This window comes from Podarcis filfolensis (genome assembly GCF_964270895.1).
Source record: "Podarcis filfolensis genome assembly, chromosome: 1".
NCBI classification, from domain to species: domain Eukaryota; kingdom Metazoa; phylum Chordata; class Lepidosauria; order Squamata; family Lacertidae; genus Podarcis; species Podarcis filfolensis.
Genome location: NC_139604.1, coordinates 89,939,073 through 89,961,964, shown reverse-complemented (window position 1 = coordinate 89,961,964; position 22,892 = coordinate 89,939,073). Strand labels below are relative to the sequence as shown.

The 22,892-nt window shown below is 43.9% G+C and overlaps 1 long non-coding RNA gene across 1 annotated transcript; it reads left to right on the top strand.

Annotated features, from left to right (window-relative positions):
• Positions 1 to 126: 126 nt before the first annotated feature.
• Positions 127 to 6,473, top strand: LOC310759914. The gene is made up of 2 exons (XR_014546635.1): positions 127 to 1,157; positions 6,044 to 6,473. It is a non-coding gene; the product is annotated as an uncharacterized lncRNA (long non-coding RNA).
• The last annotated feature ends 16,419 nt before the right edge of the window (positions 6,474 to 22,892 follow it).

The following is a 22,892-nucleotide window of genomic DNA, read 5'->3' as shown; positions in this document are numbered from 1 at the left end:
AATATAAGATGCAACAATTTAGCTACAAATATTTTTCACACTAAATATCTGAAATCATGACACTCAACCGGGGTGTTGGGGTGTGTGGGTATGTGAAAATGTTTGGTTTACATTTTTTGAAGATGCAGAAATAACTTCAAAACACACAGATGTCTAATAATTTCAGGCCCCTCTCTTTGCTTCAAAGATCGATCAAAAAGGAGCAAATCCTTTGACTATGGTACAATAGATCATGCTTTTAATTACTAATTAACCTTATGGAGAAATGAAGCCTTTGTTAATAAAATGTTGCCATGCCCACTCAGGTAAGAGCAGAAGACACTACAGAAACAAATAAACAACAGAAATCATATATCCTAACATATATTTTAAGTAAGAAAGTATGCCAGCAAAACAAAAATGTCACCCAGTCCCATTTTTTTATTATTATTACGCTGGGCTATTTTCTGAAAAGCTCAGGTTCTCCTGTGCCTGTTCCATATTAATTCAGCTCCACGTTTTCCTGAAGTCAGCTGAGAGGGGAATAGCTCCTGCATTGCTGATGGAACTATCTGAGTCAGACTGAGGAATATAAACAGAGAGAGTATAATTCAGCATCTGTTATGTGGGACACTGGAGAAGAAAAGGGGTCTCTCTTGCTATCACCCTCGTGTTACTTGCCAAGTTCTTTCTTGTACAGGATGAGCTCTTTCCCTGTCAACCTACAAACCACAATGCCTATGTTGTACTTCCACTGTACATTCAGTGTGTTTCTGAATGCCAAGTTGCTTGGAATCACAAGTTGGGAGAGTGTTACTAGACTCGGGTGCTGCCTGAGGTCTTCCCACAAGAATCTGGTTAGCCACTGTAAGAACGGGTGCCCAGGCCTGATTCAGCAGACTCCTATGTTCCTACTTAAGAGGTATTTGTCAAAGGAGCTTTATCTGCTCATCAGGGGCTGTGAACAAGCTAATTGTCCTGGAATGGGCTGACTAGGGAGCATATGTTCTGTGCGATCTTTCCTTTCAGGGAATCAGCACAACTGTTTTTTTAAATCCAGATTCAGAGAATGCTGGGAGGAAACTCTGTTGCTAAAGCTGTTGGGAGTCTGGCCCTGAGGTGATTTCCGTCTGAAACCATATGGGAACAGCCCTACGATGAACCAGCAAGGCACAAATGTAATAAATAATGCTGAAGAATATTGTTGCCCTTTTCATATTGAGTCAGACTTGTGCATGTGGTGACCTTTTTGGAGTAATGTATGCGTGTGTATGCATCCCCCCCCAATGAACATTTCAGCATGATTTTTAAAGAGTCAAAGCGAAAGAGCATTTGTAAACTAAATTTAATAAGTTAATGTAGATTATGCATGTAATGAATTTCTTTCTCCAAGAGGAGCCCTGGCCCAGACATTTTTGGAGTGCCTTGAAACAGGAAATTTAGAAAACCACAGTCTGAAACCAGAAATGTTAAGATTAGTGATACAGATTTCCCAGGAAATATTAAAAAGGTAATCTGCATCAGGAAAATTTCTGATGCCCTAGAGCAGGGGTGGCCAACTCCCAAGAGACTGTGATCTACTCACAGTTAAAAATTGGCAGTGATTTCGGGGTTCAGGTCAAAGTTGAGCTTTTTTTAGGAAGGAAAGCCCTGTTTTTTGGGGGGGTTCAGGTCAAAGCTGTTGAGCTTTTTTAGGGAGGAAAGCCCTGTTTTTAGGGGTTTGGATCAAAGTTGTGGATTTTTTTTAGGGGACCGAAAGTTAAGGGGATCCAGTGATCTACCGGTGATCTACCAAAGACATCCAGTGATCTACTGGTAGATCATGATCTACCTGTTGGACATGCCTGACCTAGAGAGTTATGTAATTAGCATGTTTATTTAACTTGTATTTAGTAAACAAAGCTAAATGGTTGAAATTCCCAAGCTTACCTAATATTCAAATTGAAGTTGACATCTATTCATTGTTACTAATGAACTAACAGTGGCCAGGGGGTGTGATGATTACTGGAAAAATAAAGCACTGGGGAAAAACAGGTTTTGGAAAAATTTCCATCCCATATCCCTGGATTAGACAAACTAGGCAATATTTTGAGTTTTTGTAGAATGCATAAGCTTATCCCTGTACATTTTTTCCTCAACGAAATGTGCTGTTGGCTCATAGGCAGGAAGAACGTATAGTTGTCAGGAAATGGCTGGAGGCCATATGGGAGGATGCACATGCTGTGTCCCGGAACACTAGAAACTTGCATCTTTTTTAATAATAATAATAATAATAATAATAATAATAATAATGATGATGATGATTTATTTATACCCCGCCCTCCCCAGCCAAGGCTGGGAGGATAGTAGTATGAATCAAGATGCCTTGCATGAGCCACCTAAAGATGCTTTTATTCAACATTTTTTTCTTTCCTGGCTAGAGAGCAATCAGCAAATCCTGGGCTCAGCTGAAATACAAATCACAGTACCTGGACATTAATTAATAAGAAAAAAATAGTCTTTGTGAAAAGCGGATCATTGTCTTCTGAAAGAAGGAAAATTAAATCCTCCCAACATGGGTGTAGCCAAGGGGAGGCACGGGGCAGCTGCCTCCCAATCAGTACCAATCAATACAAATCAATACAATTCTGAGGTTCTGCCCCCCAACAAAAGTTTGCCCCCCTAACAAAAGCCTGACCCCCCCCCCAAGAAAAATCCTGGCTATGCACATTTCTCCTAATTAATTTAAGGTGATCAGTTTAAAACAATATTATACAACGTCCCCAGAAATGCAGGATTGCCATTACAACTCCCCCAATTGTTGTGTCCAGCCCACTGTAGGCTGCGGTTGTCTTACACAATGGCCTGTGCTGTATGCACTAAGGAAACTAGGATTGCTTCCAAATGACCTGTTTATTGAGCATTCATCCTGATTTGTTTGTATAAAGTTTGGGAGGATATTACACAATGGGAACATTACATGCAGGAAGGATTATCCTACACTTTCCTCTGCATTTTTGCCACCTTTATTGCAAAAAGTCAGATGGGGAGTGGGCTTGTTGTGCAAGACCATCAAATCAGCTTCAGTTGCACAACCTGAATTTGCCAGTATGGGATTGAAACCCAGCCTAAAATAGCAACAGCCTGGAAGCCCCTAATATGTACTTGCTTCTTTAAATGAAGAAACAGTAATTCAAGGCCAGTCAAATCTGAGAGAAATCGTTTCCCTTCTATATAGTGATTTAGTGACTTAGCTGCCCATCTTTTCTTGAACAAAGGACAGTGATATAACATACAGCTTAGGAAATAAAAAATAGCTTGAGGAAAGTCATTGCATATTTAAGAGGAAAGGGGAAATAATGTAGTAAAAAATCAGCTTTCCAAGTTCCATTCCCAGCAGTCTATTTTTCTGCCCAGAGATCTCAGATTGCTTTCTTAAAAAGCAAGTTTCTACTTCTTAAGATTGCCAAAAAACAAAAAACAAAAACCACCTTGTGAAATTCTGCAGAAAGCATGTTGGGGATGAGGGGGTGAGCAAGATTTACAGAAGGTTAAGGGACAGATTTCCAACCATGCAGAGTTCTTTGATATTTCCTAACCATAGTAGAAGTAGAATGAATCGTACCATGTAATCAAATTTGCCCAATTTTTACAAGCTGTGTTGGTTTCCCCCACCCCCAAGGAAGGGACATATGAAATTCCATGACTCTGGAGCTGATTGAGGAATTCCTTGGAGAATTAACAGTGTGAGGCAGAAAGACAGGTTTTGGTCGATTCAAAGACCAGATCCCTTAATCATTGGGCCACAGTACTGGCTGGTCCTAGAAATGCAGAAGATGCACTCTGGTGCATCTCATTCAGACATGATAAACTGTTGTTGAGCGCTACACAAATCCTCACGTGCTCTTTCCTTCACATTTGTAAGTGGTAATAATAATGATGATGATAATAATAATAATAATAACAACAACAACAACAACAATAATTTTTATTTATACCCCGCCCTCCCCAGCCAAGGCCAGGCTCAGGACGGCTAACAAGCAATAATAAAAACAAGTTGAATGAATACAACTTAAAAACAAGATTAAAATACAACATTAAAATATTGAAACATTAAAATGCAGCCTCATCACAGGAGGAGAAAGGAAAAAGAAAGAGGGGGAGGGAATCAAATTGGCTCCAAGCCAAAGGCCAGGCAGAACAACTCTGTCTTACAGGCCCTGCGGAAGGAAATCAGATCCTGCAGGGCCCTGGTCTCATGAGGCAGAGCGTTCCACCAGGCCGGAGCCAGTGTTGAAAAGGCCCTGGCTCTGGTTGAAGCTAATCTAACTCTGGGACCACTAGGGTGTTGCTATTTATGGACCTTGAGGCTCTCCGTGGGGCATACCGGGAGAGGCAGTCCCGTAGGTACGAGGGTCCTAGGCCGTGAAGGGCTTTAAAGGTCAAAACCAGCACCTTGAACCTGACCCTGTACTCCACCGGGAGCTAGTGCACCTGGAAAATCACTGGGTGAATATGCTCCCATGGCAGGGAGCAGCATTCTGCACCCGCATTCTGCACCCGCTGGAGTTTCTGGGACAGCTTCAAGGGCAGCCCCGCGTAGAGCAAATTACAGTAGGTCCTATGAGAGGTGGTTGAAAGAACTGAATACAGTTAGTGCAAAGAAGGACTGATTAAGACGTGTTCATAGTCTGTCAGGTAGAAGATGGAGCAAACTTGTTCTCTGTTGGACCAGAACCAATGGGTGGCAATTGCAAGGAAACAGATTTTGGCTAACATGAGGATAAAACTCCTAATTGAAAATGCGGTTGAATCATGTAACGGGGTGAATGGGCTGCCTTCATTGCAGGGTTTTAAGGAGAGGTGAGATGGCCATCTGTTTGGAAGGCTGGCTTAAAATTACAGACTTCTGCACTGAACGAAGAGTTGCATTAGATGATCTCCAAGGTCCCTTCCAATTCTAAAATTATATAATTTTATGATGGCAAAAGCATTTGCTTCCACTTTCACCCAACTGCATTGTCATTACGCCAGAACAAAGAACTGTAGTTAGCTTTAACAATGGTTTATCCAAACATGCCAGGATCGTAAACGATGGCTTGAAGTTGGCTTGTTTCAGCAAATCATTGTTAAAACTAACCACAGTTCCCACTCTCAACATAGTGTTAAGCTGTAATCCATCAAAAATGAAAGCTGATGCTTCCTACCTTATCCTCATGGCTGTAAAGGAGGAGGGTGGAGTGCAGACACTTGTTCACGTGCTATATATTAAGAACTATAATTACTCATTATTATGAACTATAATATGGGACGTGGGTGGCGCTGTGGGTCTAGGACTGTGGGTCTAGGACAGAGCCTAGGACTTGCTGATCAGAAGGTTGGCGGTTTGAATCCCCGCGACGGGGTGAGCTCCCGTTGCTCAGTCCCTGCTCCTGCCAACCTAGCAGTTCGAAAGCACATCAAAGTGCAAGTAGATAAATAGGTACCGCTCCGGTGGGAAGGTAAACGGTGTTTCCGTGCGCTGCTCTGGTTTGCCAGAAGCGGCTTAGTCATGCTGGCCACATGACCCGGAAGCTGTATGCTGGCTCCCTCAGCCAGTAAAGTGAGATGAGCACTGCAACCCCAGAGTCGGCCACGCCTGGACCTAATTTTACCCTTTACCTTTATGAACCATAATATAGTGCTGCATAATTTATGGTCTACTAAATTTGCGTGTTTCCAGGTGCTATGAAATACTAGCAGCAGCAGAAGCAAAACACAGAAGCTCTATCCTCTAAAGCAGCTCCTGGGAACCTCTTGACTTTTCTGAAGTTCCACCAGGCATTGCCTACAGAAGCATCCCATTTGCAAGGTGTCCTGCACAACCATTTCACAAGTGGCCAGGCAGAGATCTGATAGACTCTTCCATCCTGTTGGGTCCAAGGGGCTTCGACAGCCTGGGGTGAACTTACTGACTGATTTGCTGAAATTCAGTAGCTGTGATTCTGATCAAGCACCCATGTTTCCCCATTTGCCTTACATACTGTTTTGGAATATCTGTTAATATATCTGAATGCCTTTCTTCCCTCTGCTTTTTCCTCTTCAGAAATCTTTTATTTGCAAGCACTGAAGATGTGAAAGAGCCCTGGAGCTGCTTTATGCCTTTATACCTTGATAGTACCATATCCATGCTGGCCCCCACAAGTTGCCTCCCATCTCTCTGTAAATCATAGAGGTACACTTTACAGCATCTCAGACTAACCTGTCTCTTGATGCCCTTTGAAGAATCTGCTGTTAACCTGATGATGCCCTCTCTACACATATCATATCATGTACCAGGCTCCCATTTATTTATCCCCCAGGCAGCAGCAGTGGCGGCTGCTACCACAGCTTTCCCTTTCTGCTGAGGAGGAGGACACACAAAGGAGTCTCAGCAGCTGCCTAAGGTTAAAAAATTCATCATTCACCCACCCATAAATGGATGTTTTTCTCAGTCTTTTAAAGAGTCACTGTAAATAAAAATCCTCCGTAAGTCATGTTTTGTGTGCTTTCTCATTGTTGGCTCCCTTTTTGTTTGGAAAGTGTTGTCGCATGAAAATGGTTATGGCCTTGTGGAGGGACCAGCCTTGCATCTCTAGTCAGCCAGAGTGGATGTTTACATAGTTTTTCACTGGCCTTAAGGTATGACACAGGGATGTGGGTGGCGCTGTGGGTTAAACCACTGAGCCTAGGACTTGCCGATCAGAAGGCCGACGGTTCGAATCCCCACGACGGGGTGAGCTCCCGTTGCTCGGTCCCAGCTCCTGCCAACCTAGCAGTTTGAAAGCACGTCAAAGTGCAAGTAGATAAATAGGTACCACTCCGGTGGGAAGGTAAACGGCATTTCTGTGTGCTGCTCTGGTTCTCCAGAAGCAGCTTAGTCATGCTGGCCACATGACCCGGAAGCTGTACGCCGGCTCTCTCGGCCAATAAAGTGAGATGAGCTCCACAACCCCAGAGTCGGTCACGACTGGACCTAATGGTCAGGGGTCCCTTTTTAAGGTATGGCACTTGAACACTGATAAACTCTGTGCCCTAGAGTAAGAATGGACAAGGTTTTTCCCCCCATTGAGAGAGAGCTGCATTATCTAGGAGGTGATCTCTTGAGAGTCGCCTGTCAATGGGCAGCGGTAGAGTTAGTAGTGGGCAGGAAGAATGGATTAGTTTGAATTAAACAAAATAGGTGCTGCTACCACCTAACACACCCCACATTCACCGCCACCTCCACTCCACACTGGTTCTCTTTCTTCCTTAAGAATCTCACTGAGAGCCAGTGTGGTGTAGTGGTTAAGAGCGGTAGTCTCGTAATCTGGTGAACCGGGTTTGCGTCTCCGCTCCTCCACATGCAGCTGCTGGGTGACCTTGGACTAGTCACACTTCTCTGAAGTCTCTCAGCCTCACTCACCTCACAGAGTGTTTGTTGTGGGGGAGGAAGGGAAAGGAGAATGTTAGTCGCTTTGAGACTCCTTCGGGTAGGATCTAATCCAAACTCTTCTTCTTCTCTTCTTCAAGGGGTGGTGGTGGTCTTAAGAGAGGAAACAGTGTTGGTTACTGATGATCTTAAGAGAGAGAGAGAGTGGTGTGCAATGAGGATAATGAAAGAGAAACGAGCCGGCAGGTGCTGCGATGAGCTTAGCTGTTTCACGCACCTATGATTTTGCAAAATGGAGATTATGTGAATATACTCATGTAATACTGCTATTTGGAATGAATGAAAGGGTGGATGAGCATTGGAAATAAATGCAACCGCTACAGGGAACATGGCCCTTGCTGATGGCTATCTTAAATAAACAGGATTTAAAATATCGGATTAAGGAAAACAACATTGCTTCGAAGACATGTTGCATTTCAGGACAGTTGCCAAAGGTGATGACAGGCCTCGCAGTCTGGGGACTGTCTGCAATCAGCACATCTTGTTTGCTTGCCACATAGCCCTTGCAATCCAGAAGCCACATCTACAATCTACACATCAGCCAGTAAAAGACCATTGCAAGCAGATATATTTTAAGGAGAAAACCTCTGCAGCATCCCCAAGAGTAGCCCTTGCTGTTGCTAGACTGGCCAGTTTGACCAGAGCATTTGTCTTGGGTACCTATACTTCTGCAGAGCATGTGTGAATGTGTGGGATGGTTGAGAATTCTTGAATGAATAAAATGAATAAATTGTTTTTGAAAACTGCTGCTGCCACCCTGGTCTCTGTGCCCTCCTCCTCCAATCCTGGGTTGTATTCATGACAGAAACAGGAGCATCTTTCCAAAGGATGTCCTGTGCTCCCCATGGTTGGGAGATGCTGAGGTTTCCAACAAGACTGAGGGATGCAGGTGGACACAGGTTGCCCACTTCTAGACTAGAGAGAGTGGGTGAGAGGTCCAAGTGCAGGACCTCTGTGTGGACCAAGAGTCATGATAATAGGACCATAAGACCCTGTTGGGTGAGAGCCAGAGCGGGTGTGTCTGTGGTACCCCAGGTGAGAGATGGGATGGGGTCCCTGAATGTTTGGAGACTGAGTCTTGGACCCAAACTATGGGAAAGACCATCTAGAGCATGTGGATGTTTTGTATACTACTTTTTAATTTATGTGTTAGGCATTGTTCTCTCTCCTGTTGAGTTTTCAGATGTTAAATTAGATTGGCTTATTGCTAGTGTTGCATACAAACTTAAATGGATTTTTTTGGTATTTATTTATTGACATTAATGTTTTGAACATGTAATTGTTATACATAATTGTTCACTTGATGGGCACAATTTTGTGGAAAAGTGGCATACAAATAAAAAGGAGGAGGAGGGACCTTCACTTTTTCAGCAGATGATGAGTTCCATTCTAAGGACACAATGACTGATGTTCTCTCCCTGCCACTGATTGAACACTTTAGAGAGCACTATTAACTTCCCCTCCTGTCACTTCCACTAGCAATGCTTTTCAGTATCAGACTTTACACAAATTGCCTGCAGGCCATCAAATCCAAAGTAATGCACCAATGAGAAATCATTTGAAGTACACACATGTGCAAACCAGTTCCCCATCTCACACCATGTAGTCACCTTCAGCTTGCACAGCCCATTCATTTGAGAAAGGCTGCCAGTTCTAATTGTTCCCTTGCTTATCGTTGCCCATAGAAATCCTCACAGTTCCAAACTTTGCTAACCCAGTAAAATAGCTTGAAATGGACTTTGGCTCTAAGTCTGGTGATTAAAATCAGAAGCTGATCTCAAGAACGTCAGCACAGAAGTGAGGAATTTCGTCACCTCTCTTCTTGTGCTGCTTCCTTAGTTCTGTAAGTGATCTTCTAAAGCCCTGTGCTACAGGAGGGAATGCAAAATAAGGCATTCATTTGTGGTGAAAGAACTGCTGCATTCTTGCAAGAAAGGGGACAAAAGGAAACACTGACCGCTCTGGGAAAGACGGCTATTTTTAGCAAGACCTACTAAAACGATGAGGCTTCTGCTCAGAGAGCATCCCTTCAGCAAGATCTCTGACTACATGAGCAATGAGATCAGAGCCATAGGCTTCCAAGTCAAGAGAATGTGTAATGCTCCAATGTCTTCTACCATTAAGTATTAAGCTGCATATGGGGCAGGAGGGGCGGGTGGGGGGAATTTATCAGCAAGCTGGCAGCAGGATGGTTGTTTACTTCAGCTTCCTTGCACTCAACTAGAGGAGCAGGATTATTAGTATTATTATTTTAGTTCTGTGTAAGTCACCACTCCTTCTAATAGTGGGTTGTGGGGGCTGATGACTATGGAGTTGTAACAAGCCCACTCAGAAATGAAAGGGAGATATCAGCATGTTAGGTGGGGGGATGTTTGCAGAAGCAAATCTTCTTATGAAAGCAACGTATGGGGGGTAAAAACACCAAATTGAAGACTTAGTGTGCTTAGTAGTCATGGAATGTTGAGTGTCATGTGGAAAATGGGAGGAGAAATGGGGTGCGGGGAGAGAAATGCTGCCATCGGAGGGAATGGCTAGCTAGAACCCAGAACAGGAGATCTCCTGTTAGGCAGGAGGATGCAAAAGCTGGATTGTCATGTTCATGGAACAGTACAGGACATGATATGGGATTCCATTATACCACTTGAAATTGACCCAGGCTAGGGGCTGCACCAGGCCATGGATTGTGGACATAAACATTTAATCATTTTAACGTTTTTTGTGGTTAGCTATGGAAAATTTAAAAGGGACACGGGTGGCGCTGTGGTCTAAACCACTGAGCCTTGGGCTTGCCAATCGGAAGGTCGGAGGTTCGAATCCCTGTGACGGGGTCAGCTCCCGTTGCTCGGTCCCAGCTCCTGCCAACCTAGTAGTTCGAAAGCACATCAAAGTGCAAAGCGAGATAAGCGCCGCAACCCCAGAGTCGTTTGCGACTGGACTTAACTGTCAGGGGTCCTTTACCTTTACCTTTATGGACAATTTACTACACTGTTGCATGATCCTAGAGTCACACAAAAGCAAAGATCCTGAAGTGGAATAGTTAGTAAGTAACTTAGGGCTTATCTACACTTACCTTTCCTCTGAGCTTTTCAGGCACGGTCCACATTTTAAAGCTCTATGTCTGTCTGCCCCTTTTTTGTTCTGGAACTTCCACTGTGTAAACATGCTCTTTAAAACTGAATTGGAGCAAACAGCAATCTGTGGAACACATGAATAACTGTTTTAAAGAGCGTTTTTGTTTGTTTGTTTGTTTGTTTGTTTTTGCAGGAAAAGCTGTGGAGGAAAGGGGGAAAATGGTGCTTGGACGCAGAGCTTTAAGGCATGGACTTGTGCCTGGAAAGCGCAGGGTCAAAGATAAGTGTGGCTAAACACTTAGCCAACGATTGTAACTTTCCCCATAAACAGCATGCAATCTGCCATCAAACAATGTTCCTATTTTTTATTATTATTATTAGGATTCATTTTTCAGTTTATCTAGGTGTTCTTTCAAGTGCCCCGTAAAAAATCCCAAATACCTGCTTTGTTTAATCCAAACCAGTCCATTCATTTAGGCAAGATATACTAACTGGTCCTTTTGAAGGACATACAGCTTTGACCCCAGGTGCCACACAATGGTTTGAAGAAGCTCAGGTAAGCCACAGTTCCAGAGCTTTCGCCAAGCTGCTTCTGTTGTAAGTGATTTCAGGGTTCCTGTGCTACACTTGCCTATATTCCAGCCTTGGAGGGGGGAAGTCAGAGGTTCTACACACCCACACACCCCTCCATTCAGATACACAAGAGGTATTTGTTATAATTCAAGGGCAGACTCCAGTGGGCCATGGGGCAGGGCTGCTCTGTGTGCTGGTGAGGGGACATGGCCTGAGGAGAGTCCCAGGTGACAGGTAGAGAGGCCTCAAGGCCCACATTAGGCACCCAGGCTTGAAGTTTTAATTGCATTTGAATCTGTCCCTTGCTGCATTCACCTGAGATCAGGCTTTGTTGCTACGCTCAGTGTGGAGGTGAAAAGACAGTCAGTTGCCTGAGTGACTGTTGTGCCCAGTTAGTGCCTGGATTAAAAAAGCAGCCCCTCTTAATCCTATGCATCCACCTCTGTGCTCACCACTTTGACAGACACTCTTGCTCCAGGATCAGGTCCTTTGTCTCCTGCCCTCCCTCCGGCTGCTCCTTTTGTTGGACAGTAGGCTAGATCTGTGCCTCATTGCACTGGCAGTGGCCAAGGTGCGATGTTTTCTCTCTGTTCTGAACCTTCGTTTTCATGTTTACTCGGCCTCCTGCTGCACAGCTCCCTCCAGTTGGCCTAATGAAACTACAGAAGACTGGCAGGTTCCTACAGGGTTCTTTTGCCTTGCTTTGCCAGATATGCTGATGAGCCAAAGTCCACCCTGCATATTACAGTGTGAGGCAGAAAGACAGGACTCGGTAAGCAGGTGAATGATGTACGCAGAAGAAGCTGTATTCCAGAGGTGGGGCACCTCAAGGCTGGGAACCAAATTTGGTCCTCCAGGCCTCTGGCCACACCCTTCACAGGCCCTGCTTTGTACCTGAAAGGTTTCGGCCAGGTTTCAATGTGTCCTTGAACTTCATTAACACTTATTTTGCCTCAGGCCCCAACCGCCACTGGCACGTGGCCCCTGAAAGGTTGCCCAGGTGGGAATGTGGCCCCGGCACTGAAAAGGGTTCTGCAGCCCCAGTGTGTACAAACCCATTGAAAAAGTCGACACTTGCAGTTCTACTGCCAGTCTCAATATTTTAGCCTTAAATTTAGTGTGTTCTCCGTAACATTTAAAGAGAGCCAAATAAGGCACAAATGAATGAAAGATGGTCTGAATAGGTAACATTATTTTAAGGAAGATAACAGTGTCCACCCACTAAGCAACTCTCTACATGTGAGAACATTATGTTCTGCTCCTTCTGTTCTGTTCACAGTCTGTCTTGCAAATGGAAAGGCCCAGATCACCTGCTTTTAAATTCCTTACCATCCTCTGTGTGTTCTAGCAACACCCTTTTAGCATTCTGGGCCTCATTTGAGGTGGGTTTTTTGTTTTGTTTTTGTTTTTGTTTATTTTTTATTTTATTACAATTCAGAGCCACCAGAAGTTTTATTTATATTGCATTGCCTAGAACAGTAATTGTTTCAAAATGCTTTTTGCATTTGTTCCACAGTTGGAGCTGTTATTTACTTAGAGATAATTGAGATTAATAAATAAAGACATTTGTTTGAGGTTGTTTGAGGGTTCCCCCCCCCAATCTGGGTTCTTCTGACAGCATAACAACAACTTCAGTGCTCCGCTTCCTCCCAAGAATACTAATTCTGCTTCTAGAGTCCTCCTTAGCATGAGGTCTCTGTAGAAACCTGTCACAAAGTCTTGCCGTCTCTGGTTGAACTGGGGGAAATCATTGTTGATAAAACTGCCTGTCTTATCTTGATCCAGATCTTTGGTCCACAGGGACTGGGGGCAACTTTCTGAAGTCCCAGGTAAATGCCTTTCCCAGACTTGCACTAACTGAACCCTTTAGCGCCTGGACAGGGAAACCAGTGGCCTTCACCTGTTGCTGAGCTACACCTCTCATCATCTCTGACTATTGGCTATGCTGAATGGGGCTGATGTTGGAGTTGGAGTCTAAGAACATAATGTGTGGCCCCAGGGGCCCCAGCCTTGCTTTAACTGTAGATGTGAGGGATTGAACCTGGCATGCATTCTGCCACTGAGCTATGGAGCTTCCCCACAGCTTATCCAATCTTCTGTCGCTCACTCTGTGTGTCTCCCTCTACCTTCTGGTTAGGAGTGGCAATTTCTTCTGCAAGCCTTCCTGACTGTATGTGCTACTGCGACAGTAAGTCTGCCTCAGTGCAAAGACTGCTGAGGTTCTGCACTATTGTTGCCTGGATTGCTGTGCTTGTTTGATGAGCTGACGGCTACATCCCAGCAGCAGCATGTCTGAGTCAAGTTCCTTTGGCAGTGGGTGCGACTGTCTGGGGAGGTGGAGAGCTCTTCTTCATGGAGGGGAGTATTTAAGCAGAGGCTGGACACTCCAGTTGCATCCTGCATGACTGTACATCCTGCACTGAGCTGGGGGCTTGGACAAGATGGCCTCCGGAGGGGTGCGGGTGGCGCTGTGGTATAAACCACTGAACCTCTTGGGTTTGCCGATAGGAAGGTCAGCGGTTCGAATCCCCACAACAGGGTGAGCTCCCGTTCCTCTGTCCCAGCTCCTCCTAATCCAGCAGTTCGAAAGCATGCCAGTGCAAGTAGATAAATAGGTACCGCTGTGGCGGGAAGGTAAACAGTGTTTCCGTGCGCTCTGGCTTCCGTCATGGTGTTCCGTTGTGCCAGAAGCGGTTTAGTCAAGCTGGCCACATGACCCAGAAAGCTACCTGTGGACAAAAGCCAGCTCCCTCGCCTTAAGCGAGATGAGCACCACAACCCCATAGTCACCTTTGACTGGACTTAACTGCCCAGGGGTCATTTACTTTTTACCTTTAGAGGCAAAAGAGCGTGGAGCAATGGATTACCTTTGTTCAGTAGGCTGCATTCCAGCCACACATGCAATCAGCTCACGCATCTCTCTATCCTCCATCCAGGCAAGGATAATCTAAACATTATCACTGTTGAGGATATGACCTGGCCAGGCAAAAGCACTTGAAGAAGGTATGGAGCACAGCCAGTGAGAGGGCGTGGCTTGGAGAGCAGGGACAGATTCTGCAAAGGGGTGTGACCTGGACAGAGCTCCGAGGATTGGATTAAAAGGGATATCCCCGCCCCTGCTATGGAACTAAGCACAATGGCACATACACAACACAAGTTGCATTCTGGGAGGAAGCTGGGATGGAAGGGCAGCATAGGGGAATAATCCTCACTTACTTCAAATAGAAAGCTACAAGTCTATCTGTGCAAGACAAGCTCTGAGCAATCACTATGTGTGCTTGTAGAGCAGATGTGTCCTTGTTCCATAATTGAGTGTATTTGATGAAACAAGCCATGTGATTTGAAATTTAGGGGTTTCACCTTGAACCAAAAGCAGTTATGTGCACGAGAATGGACTACACACCCATGGACTGCTGGATCGGGGGGGGGGGGGGAGTGTGCACATATTTGTAGGACATGCCCAAATTGCCAGGGTCTTATTTTAGCAAACTACTGAATGCCTTATGTCACCAAACGACGAGCTCTGTATTGCATGCACAATAAAATATTCAGTCACCATATGTTTTGTTCAGAGGTGACAGAATGGGCAGGCAGTGGGGAGATAAGCAACAACCCCAAACATCTGGAGTGGGAAGGAAAATGTGTTACTGACCTGAACAGTTTCCCAAAGTCTGATAGTGTTTGGTCCCAAAATATAGTCAACAACATGACTCAGAGCTATTCTGCATTACTGCAAAGGACAACTCCTGGGTCTTTTCCACAGCAGATCTGGTGGTAACTTATGGTTGTAATTTTTTCTTGATTTCACTTGATTTGTAAATCACTTTGAGGTTTTGTTTTGTTTTTGACAATCAAGCAGTATATAAATTTTATTAAACAAACAAATGATCTTTCAGGCCTCAACTTCTTATCTAACATGGATTTATCAAATTAACAGACATGGCAGTTGGTACCAGTTCAACAGCTAGCAGGCAACTAGCTTGGGGCGCTCCTAGACTGTCATGATTTTCAGGTGGGATTCAATCAGATGCTGGCAAATTCAAGTTGTGCAGTTGACGACGATTTGGTGCTCTTGTGCAACTAATCCACTCTTCCCGCAAAACCCAGACGTTTTGCTGCATGGAAAATGATATTAAAATACACCAGAAAGTGTTGAATATAAGTAATGCAAAACAATCTAAATAATGCACTTCATACATGCTCCAAAGTGCCCTGTCCTTAGGACAATTTCCAGTATCTTATATTAAACAGATTTGGCCACCTGAGCATGGATCTAGCTTCAGAGCTTTGCTCCCAAAAAACAATGCCCATCTTTTCCCATCAAAGGTCTCCGTAATGAGTTTGATGTCGCATCAATATTCTCTTGATTGTTCAGCTCATCCTACTTAATAAAAGAGAGTTTCAATTTTCCACAGAATTTAGCAATTTTGTCTCCACAGTGTGAACACAGCATAATCCCAGCTCTTCTCTGTGTGTAGCTTCATGTATTGCATTAAAGTAGGAGATGAAGATCTGTATGCATTTGAGAGATACAGGTCTGGAATATATTTGTTCAGCAAGTGAGATGTATCTTGCTGTGCATCTCCTCCCACCTTCGAAAAAAGCAATGCTTCCTTCACAATCTGCATAAGAACTACTATATTAGAAGAGGCCAAGTTAAATACTTCTGCCTTTAATTTAAACAACGATGCACTGAACTTCTGGAGCCTTCAGAAAAGCAATATATCACAACAGCCAAACCCTGAACACCCTGCTTGTATTCCATGTTGATCAGAAGATGCTATTATTTAATTTTAAACACTGTAGTTTTACTATTTAAAAGTTAACAGAAAAACGATTTAAAAAAACAAAACAAAAAACAGACATCTTCCTGTATTTGATCAATCCTTTTGGCAGTTTTCGCCTTCCATAGGTACTCCTCTGGATGTGCTGGTTCCTGCCTGTTTTTTCAACAGCAGGACCAAAAATTGAAGCCTGCTGTCTGGATTGCTGAGCTGACACATTGTGTCAATTAATGCATGACCGGAATGCCATTTTATGGGAGATGATGTGATTTCCATGATGGTAGCTGTGCTTTTTTTTTGAGACACTGCCACTGTGAATTTCACAGCAGCCTTGTATGAAGCATGTGTCATGTGCTGAAGCAGAATGAAAGAAAAAACTTTGAGGGTGGAGGGCACAGGAGGGGCAAAGAGCACTTCGGTTTTGAGAGGCAATGGGTGCTTCCAGACATAATGACATGAGAAGACCCTGCTGGATCAGCACAGTGGCCCATCTCTTCCAACATCCTGTTCTCACAATCTCCAACTAGATGCCTGTGGGAGGTTTGCAAACTACCTGAGCCCAAGGGAACTCTTTCTTCCTGTGGTTTGCAGCAGCTGCTATTCAGAAGCATTACTGCCTCTGACCAGGTAAGTGGAGCAGAGCCACCACGAGGCTAAATGTGACAAACGGGTCATTTAGATATCCCAAATGGATCATTGCCAACAGCTGGGGTTTTTTTACATAGCAGATTTTCCATGGGAAGGGTAAATCTGGATTAAATGCCAGCAGTGTCCTGTGCTGCAAATAATAATAATAATAATAATAATAATAATAATAATAAATGCCTGTATTCCACATAAAGCACCTGCCTGAATGTACCCCTCCAAAAAAGAGAGAGAGAAATGTTTCTCTCTTGAAACACTAGAATTGGACAAGTGAGCCAATTAAACTGGTTTAGTTCAAACAAAAACAAGTATTTCTTCATGTACTTTACGGAAGCCTCAGCTATAAGATGCAGTAAAAAGGCCAGTAGCTTAGATGGCTTTTTAAAAGACCAGGCCTAATTAAAACAGGAGAGCTCTACCAATAGCAATAGGATTGTCTCACAGCTAAATGAAATCTCCGTATTCAGAGGCTGCAGAGATGGCCATCCCTCTTGCGAGTTGTCGCTGGCATTTGAATATCCAGGGTCTGAGACGGGCTGCTGCTTGGAATAGACAGACTTTGGGTCTTATCGACCACCAGGGCAAATACAAGTTACTCTCTGAAAATACTATTTGGCTTATGCTACTTTTTAAAGTCTTTCCCACGTCCTCAGCTCTGAAATAGCTACCTCATATTCTCTCTCTCTCTCTCTCTCTCTCTCTCTCTCTGGCTGGGAATTCAGTTTCCCCTCCAGGGTACTGAAGGCAGCAGAGTGAAGATAACAAGGCTTGTGTGATCACTGTGGAGCCTGCATGTAAGCAGCTAGAGGAAAAGAAGATGGAATATTTACAAGGCACTCTATTGGTTGAGTCAAGAAGATGGTGTACTGATCTCATGGGAAGGGCTGCAGCTCAGCGGTAGATGCATGCAGAAGGCCTCCAGTTCAGTTCCTAGCATCTCCATGTACCTGTCTTGAAACTCCCGGGAGAGCTACTGCCAGGCTGAGTGGACAATACTGAGTTAGATAGACCAATGGTCTGATTCATCTTAAGACAGTTTCCTATGTTCCTAGGACCTGCTTGACTCCAGGACCAATTTCCTGTGGCCCATCCTTGCAAATGAGGATGCTGCCTTTGTACAAGAACCAGCAGAGTGGTTATATTGGCTCCATCTCAGCCTGACTTTCCTCCTCCTCCTCCTCCTCGGTACTGACTCTGGGGAGCTTGTGGTCTAAAAGCAAAACAGCAACCCTGCTTGTTTCTTACTCAGTTGTGCGTTGTGCACACAAGCTGGCATTTTGTTCAGGGAAATCTCCAAATCAACCTGTCTTCCTACTCCTGTTCTGTGGCTGAGTAACAGACATTAACAACTGATGGCAGGAAACTGAAGACGCAACCGCATGACAAAGGCCGAGGGGACTGGGATAGTGTTCACAGTCTTTCTGGTGATTTGAGGATCCTCTAAAAGACGGCACAGAGCCTTGTATCCAATTTCCTGTTCTTTTACTACTCTGTGCATGTCAGCTGAAGCCACTGCCTGTCATTATCAGACAATCCATCATATTAAAACAAGGGGGCTGGGGAAATGAATGCCTTGTAGCTTTTGAAAAGACATAGGCCCATGAAACTGTAATTCCATCTCATGCTCAGGCACGACTCCTGCCCACGGTGGGCTACTAGCTCTCTGTATACAAAGGGTGCTTCCATTCTGCGCTGTTTCCACGTGGAATTTGAATTTCACTATGAATGTTCCGGTCCTCAAACACTCTGCACTTCAATCGGGAGAAAGCTGTACTCGCAGAGCTCAGGCGATGCCGGATTTTGGCATCAATGTTGGCCCTTGTGGAAAGATAGCTACCCAAGTAGGAGAAGTGATCAATATTTTCCAACATTACACCGTTAAGTTGGATTTGTGGCACTACAAAGGGGTTGTTTTGTGCTTGTTGGTGCAGCACTTTGGTTTTCTGGATGTTGAGCGATAGGCCAAGATTTTGGTAAGCTTCTGCTAAGCTATATAGGATGGTTTGGAGGTCATCCTATGAGGGTGCGCACACTATGTTGTCACCAGCATATTGAAGCTCTATGATGGAAGTTATGGTAAACTTACTCTTTGCTCTTGATGGCTTCTCTCACAAGGATCATCAGAACATTCAAACCCACTCACCACAACAAGGTTATGATCCAGCGAGTGAGGTATTGGTAGTAAGCCTTCTAGAAATACTGTGGTGATGATGTGTGCGTTTAAGGTTCAGTCAACGGACCTCCTTCATAATTTATAATAGCAATTCTTCTCTGGGAAAGAAATTCTCAGCCCTCTTTGCTCAGCACCCCACAGGGTAACATACATAAAACTCCTTGCACGTTTCCATAATGGAGGTTAGCGGAGTGACTTGTCAGAGCGAGAACAAATTTGCAGCTGTGATTGCATTGACGACACTGAGGTTTTAGGTCTCCACCTTTCACAGTGAAAATTGCACTTATAAAATTAAGCAGCAATTTCACACATCTTGATATACTATGAAAATGATTAGCCACGGCAGCAGCTGGAGAGAGTGAAAGCGGGAAGGAGCCTGCCATGATACGGTTTCCTCGAACGATTTTTGTTTTCTGTATGAATTCAATATTGCCAGGCTCTACAGAGGGAAGGTGTGTATCTCCTCACAGACGACATCACTTTGGATGTCAAAGTCATAATTAGTGGTGGCAAGGCAGCTTTTCTGCTGCTGGGGCTAACAATTCTGACCCTGCAGATGCAAGCACTAGGGAAGAATGGAAGAATTGGTTGGGAAAATTCACATTACGATAACACGTACCTGAATTTTGGTAACACAATCTTTGTTAAGAAAGTTTATTTAGCAATTCCTCCACCAGCCATACATTTTTTTCAGATGTGGGTGAGACATGGGTTTGTTGATACTGCCTAATAATAATAATAATAATAATAATAATAATGGGGGCCAGATGTCAGGCAGCAATGTTCAAGGCCATGTTAGGGAGGAATGTGTGTATGTTGTCTGAGGGGAAGCAAGACCTGTTTTTCTCAGGCAAAGTGTTACTCAAGAGGTATCAGAAGGAAATGTTTCAAAATTGATGAATGATGATCGTAGTTAAAATAAAAGAGGATTCACTCTACTTGACTATTTTGAGGACAGGTTGTAACAAAGTATAAAAGCCATAGCAGGAACTGGTAATTGAACAGGTGATGTGTAGGGAGAAGGCATTTTGAAATGATAAATGGAAAAGTTATTTTATTGGGAGCAGCAAAGGAGCAGAAATCGGGGTGGGGGGAGTCAGCTTTTAAATTTGTATTGAATTTGTATGGAAAATCAATTAAATAATTGGAATAGTAGTAGTAGTAGTAATAATAATAATAATAATAATAATAATAATAATAATAATATGCCGCTCATCCGAATGGGTTGACTCAGCCACTCTGGGCAGCTCCCAACAAAATATTTAAAACATCAAACATTAAAAACTTCCCAATACAGGGCTGCCATCAGATATCTTCATTTATTGCATTCAGATGTCTTCTAAAAGTCAGATAGTTGTTTATTTCCTTGGCATCTGATGAAAGGGCATTCCACAGAGTGGGTACCACTACCGAGAAGGCCCTCTGCCTGGTTCCCTGTAACTTCACTTCTCACAATGAGGGAACTGCCAGAAGGCCCTCAGAGCTGGATCTCACCCCAGTGGGGGACCACTGAAACAAGTTGTAATGAAACAGCTTCTATTAATTGGCTGGCCAGCTTTCACACACACCCTTTTTTTCCTTGCAAAGTTCCTGCTGCTTTTAATAGTTTTGAGTCAAACAGGAATTCACCAGGTGAAAGTTTTCAGAGTATGCCAGAAAAATTCTGTCTATAATGGGAGATGTCCATCTTGCACACCTCCCGTTAAATAGCAGTGAGACCAGACGCTCTCGCATGCATGCAATAAATCTGCTCTATGGCTGCCTCCACGGTTGCCTCAGAGAATAGAAATGAAAGACAATGGGTTCGTATAGGCCTCACAAAGTGCCCAGCGCGCTGTAAGAATCCTTCTTAATAATAACCCAACATTGAATTACTCCTGCGCCATGTGCTAGTATCTAGTGCTAAAACTGGAAAAGGCAAGTAAGTGCCATTGTCACAGGAAACTGCTGTGCTGAGCTGAAGGGGGAGTTGGAAGAAAACAGAGAAGCGAAACTGCTCATCCCTTTAGCGCTTACATTTTAAAGATTTTTTTTAAAAGAAATAAGCAAAACCACAGCTGCTGCTGTTATTACCTTAGACACATCCATCAATAAAAGGCATACCGAGAGACAGGCAAAAACAGAAAAATTGGTTCTGTGCCACAGATCCACCAAAACAGTCGTATTACAAATATCTGTCATATAAATGTTTATGTCCCAACACCCAAAACGAACCATGACTCCCAGGTACCAGTTCATGATTTAACAGGTTAGTGGCTTCCATCAGAAATCTAAGAGAAAAGTGAGATAGCAGAAAAGGAAAAGGGGACTTGACCTGACATAGAGCAACAGTGAGACACCAGGATGGGAATGGGCTTCCAGCTAAGTGGTGCAGCACATCATTTGCATGCAGAAGGTCTCAGGTAGCATTGTTGGCAACTCCAGCTAGATGGATCACAGGAAGCAAGGCTGGGAAAGACCTTTGCCAGGGTCTGAACAGGCACTACCAAACACGGAAGAAAATCCAGGGCTGGATTGGCTGATAGAGGGTATGGACTGGCACATTCATATGTTCATGTTCAGATGAACATACTGAGTGTACTGTGCTCATAGTCAGATGAACAGAAATGGGCTGAATGGATACACACCTGAGGGGGGAGGATGGACAAGTTCTAATTACAATATTTGTTTTCAAATAAACTTTTGTGAGGTTTTCTGAAAAAATAGCACCCAAAATATTTCTGGAAGACGAGGAATTTCAAATGTTAATTAAAACAAAATATTAGTCTGGGAGTACCAACTTAAAACTTTTAATTAAGGTCTTGAATTATTTCTTCTCTGTGTGGATTATGTCCTGAACATTATTATGCTCAAGACTAGCTCCTTTGATGTAAGGTATGTTATTTGAGAGCCAAGTGTGGTGGCCAACTCCCAAGAGACTGTGATCTAGTTACAGAATTAAAAACTGGCGGTGCTCTACCCCCGTTTTTTGGGGGGGGACGTTTCAGGTCAAAGTTGTTGACCTTTTTCCTTTTTTTAGAGCCCCAATTTTAAGGGTTTTGGGGGAGAAGGAGGGACAGACACTGACCAACAAACACCCTCACTGAGAAAACTCCGTCTTCCATTCTGCAAATCGTCTTACAATGGAGGGTGGGGCGAGGGGGCGGGACTGGATTCGATATTACCAGCACTAAGGAAAGGAACCCAGCAATCAACCACAATCTACCAAAACCTCCCAGGGATCTACCAGTAGATTGCGATCGACCTGTTGGACATCCCTGGGTTAGAATGTTGGACTAGGACCTGGGAGACCACGGTTGAAATCCCCACTTGGTGACCTTGGGCCTGTCACTCACTCTCAGCCTAACCTACCCCACAGGGTTGTTGTGGGGATAATATGGGGGGGAACTATGAATGCCACCTTGAGCCCCTTGGAGGAAAGGTGGGATATAATAAATGAATGAGCTAGCTAGCTAGACAGACAGATAAGATTGCATCCAGGGGATTCAACAAGATGATCCTCAGGGGTTCCTTCCAACTCTACCATTCTATGAGTCTAGGTTAATTAAGATTTGATAGAGTGATTAATTCTTACCTCTTTCTATTTGTTCATCTGTTGTCAAGATTCAAAAGCTTCTTTGGGGGTTTACAGGGATGGTGCAGCAGGATGTGTCTTGATTAATGTTCTGCCTCTGGTGTTTGGATGGTGGAAGATGCTGCTACCTTTGTGGGCTCAGGTAGGGCCTTAGCGTCAGCCAACTTCCTGGAAAAGAGCCAACCAGTATTAGAGATGCAAAAGCCTATCAGGAGTTCTCCATTCTGTGTCACAGCAAAACGCAGCATTTAACAAGGCTTGATTATGGCGAAAAAATGCATTTTAAAACTGCTTATGTAAGAGTCTTCTTTAATCATTTACACTCTGCAACCACTGGGACAGAAAGAAGATGCAATTATAACCACTGTGTCTGCTCTCGAGTGATATGGACTCAGATAATATTGGTGCTTTTTTTTGGCTTTGGGCCACTTTGGAAAAGTCTATTATTGCGATTGGGTATGGGTGTGTTTTTGACACCCACATCAAATACAGTTGCAACTCAAAAGTAAGTCCCATGGACTGCAGTTGGACACATACTCCCTATATGTAGGATCAAAGTCTTCAGTGTCCAAAGGGCCCTTACCTGAATGTGGGGTAGTTTTACTATTATTGTGGTTGTAATAAATTGTATCAATCTTAAAAAAAAATAAAAAATCTCAGTGGC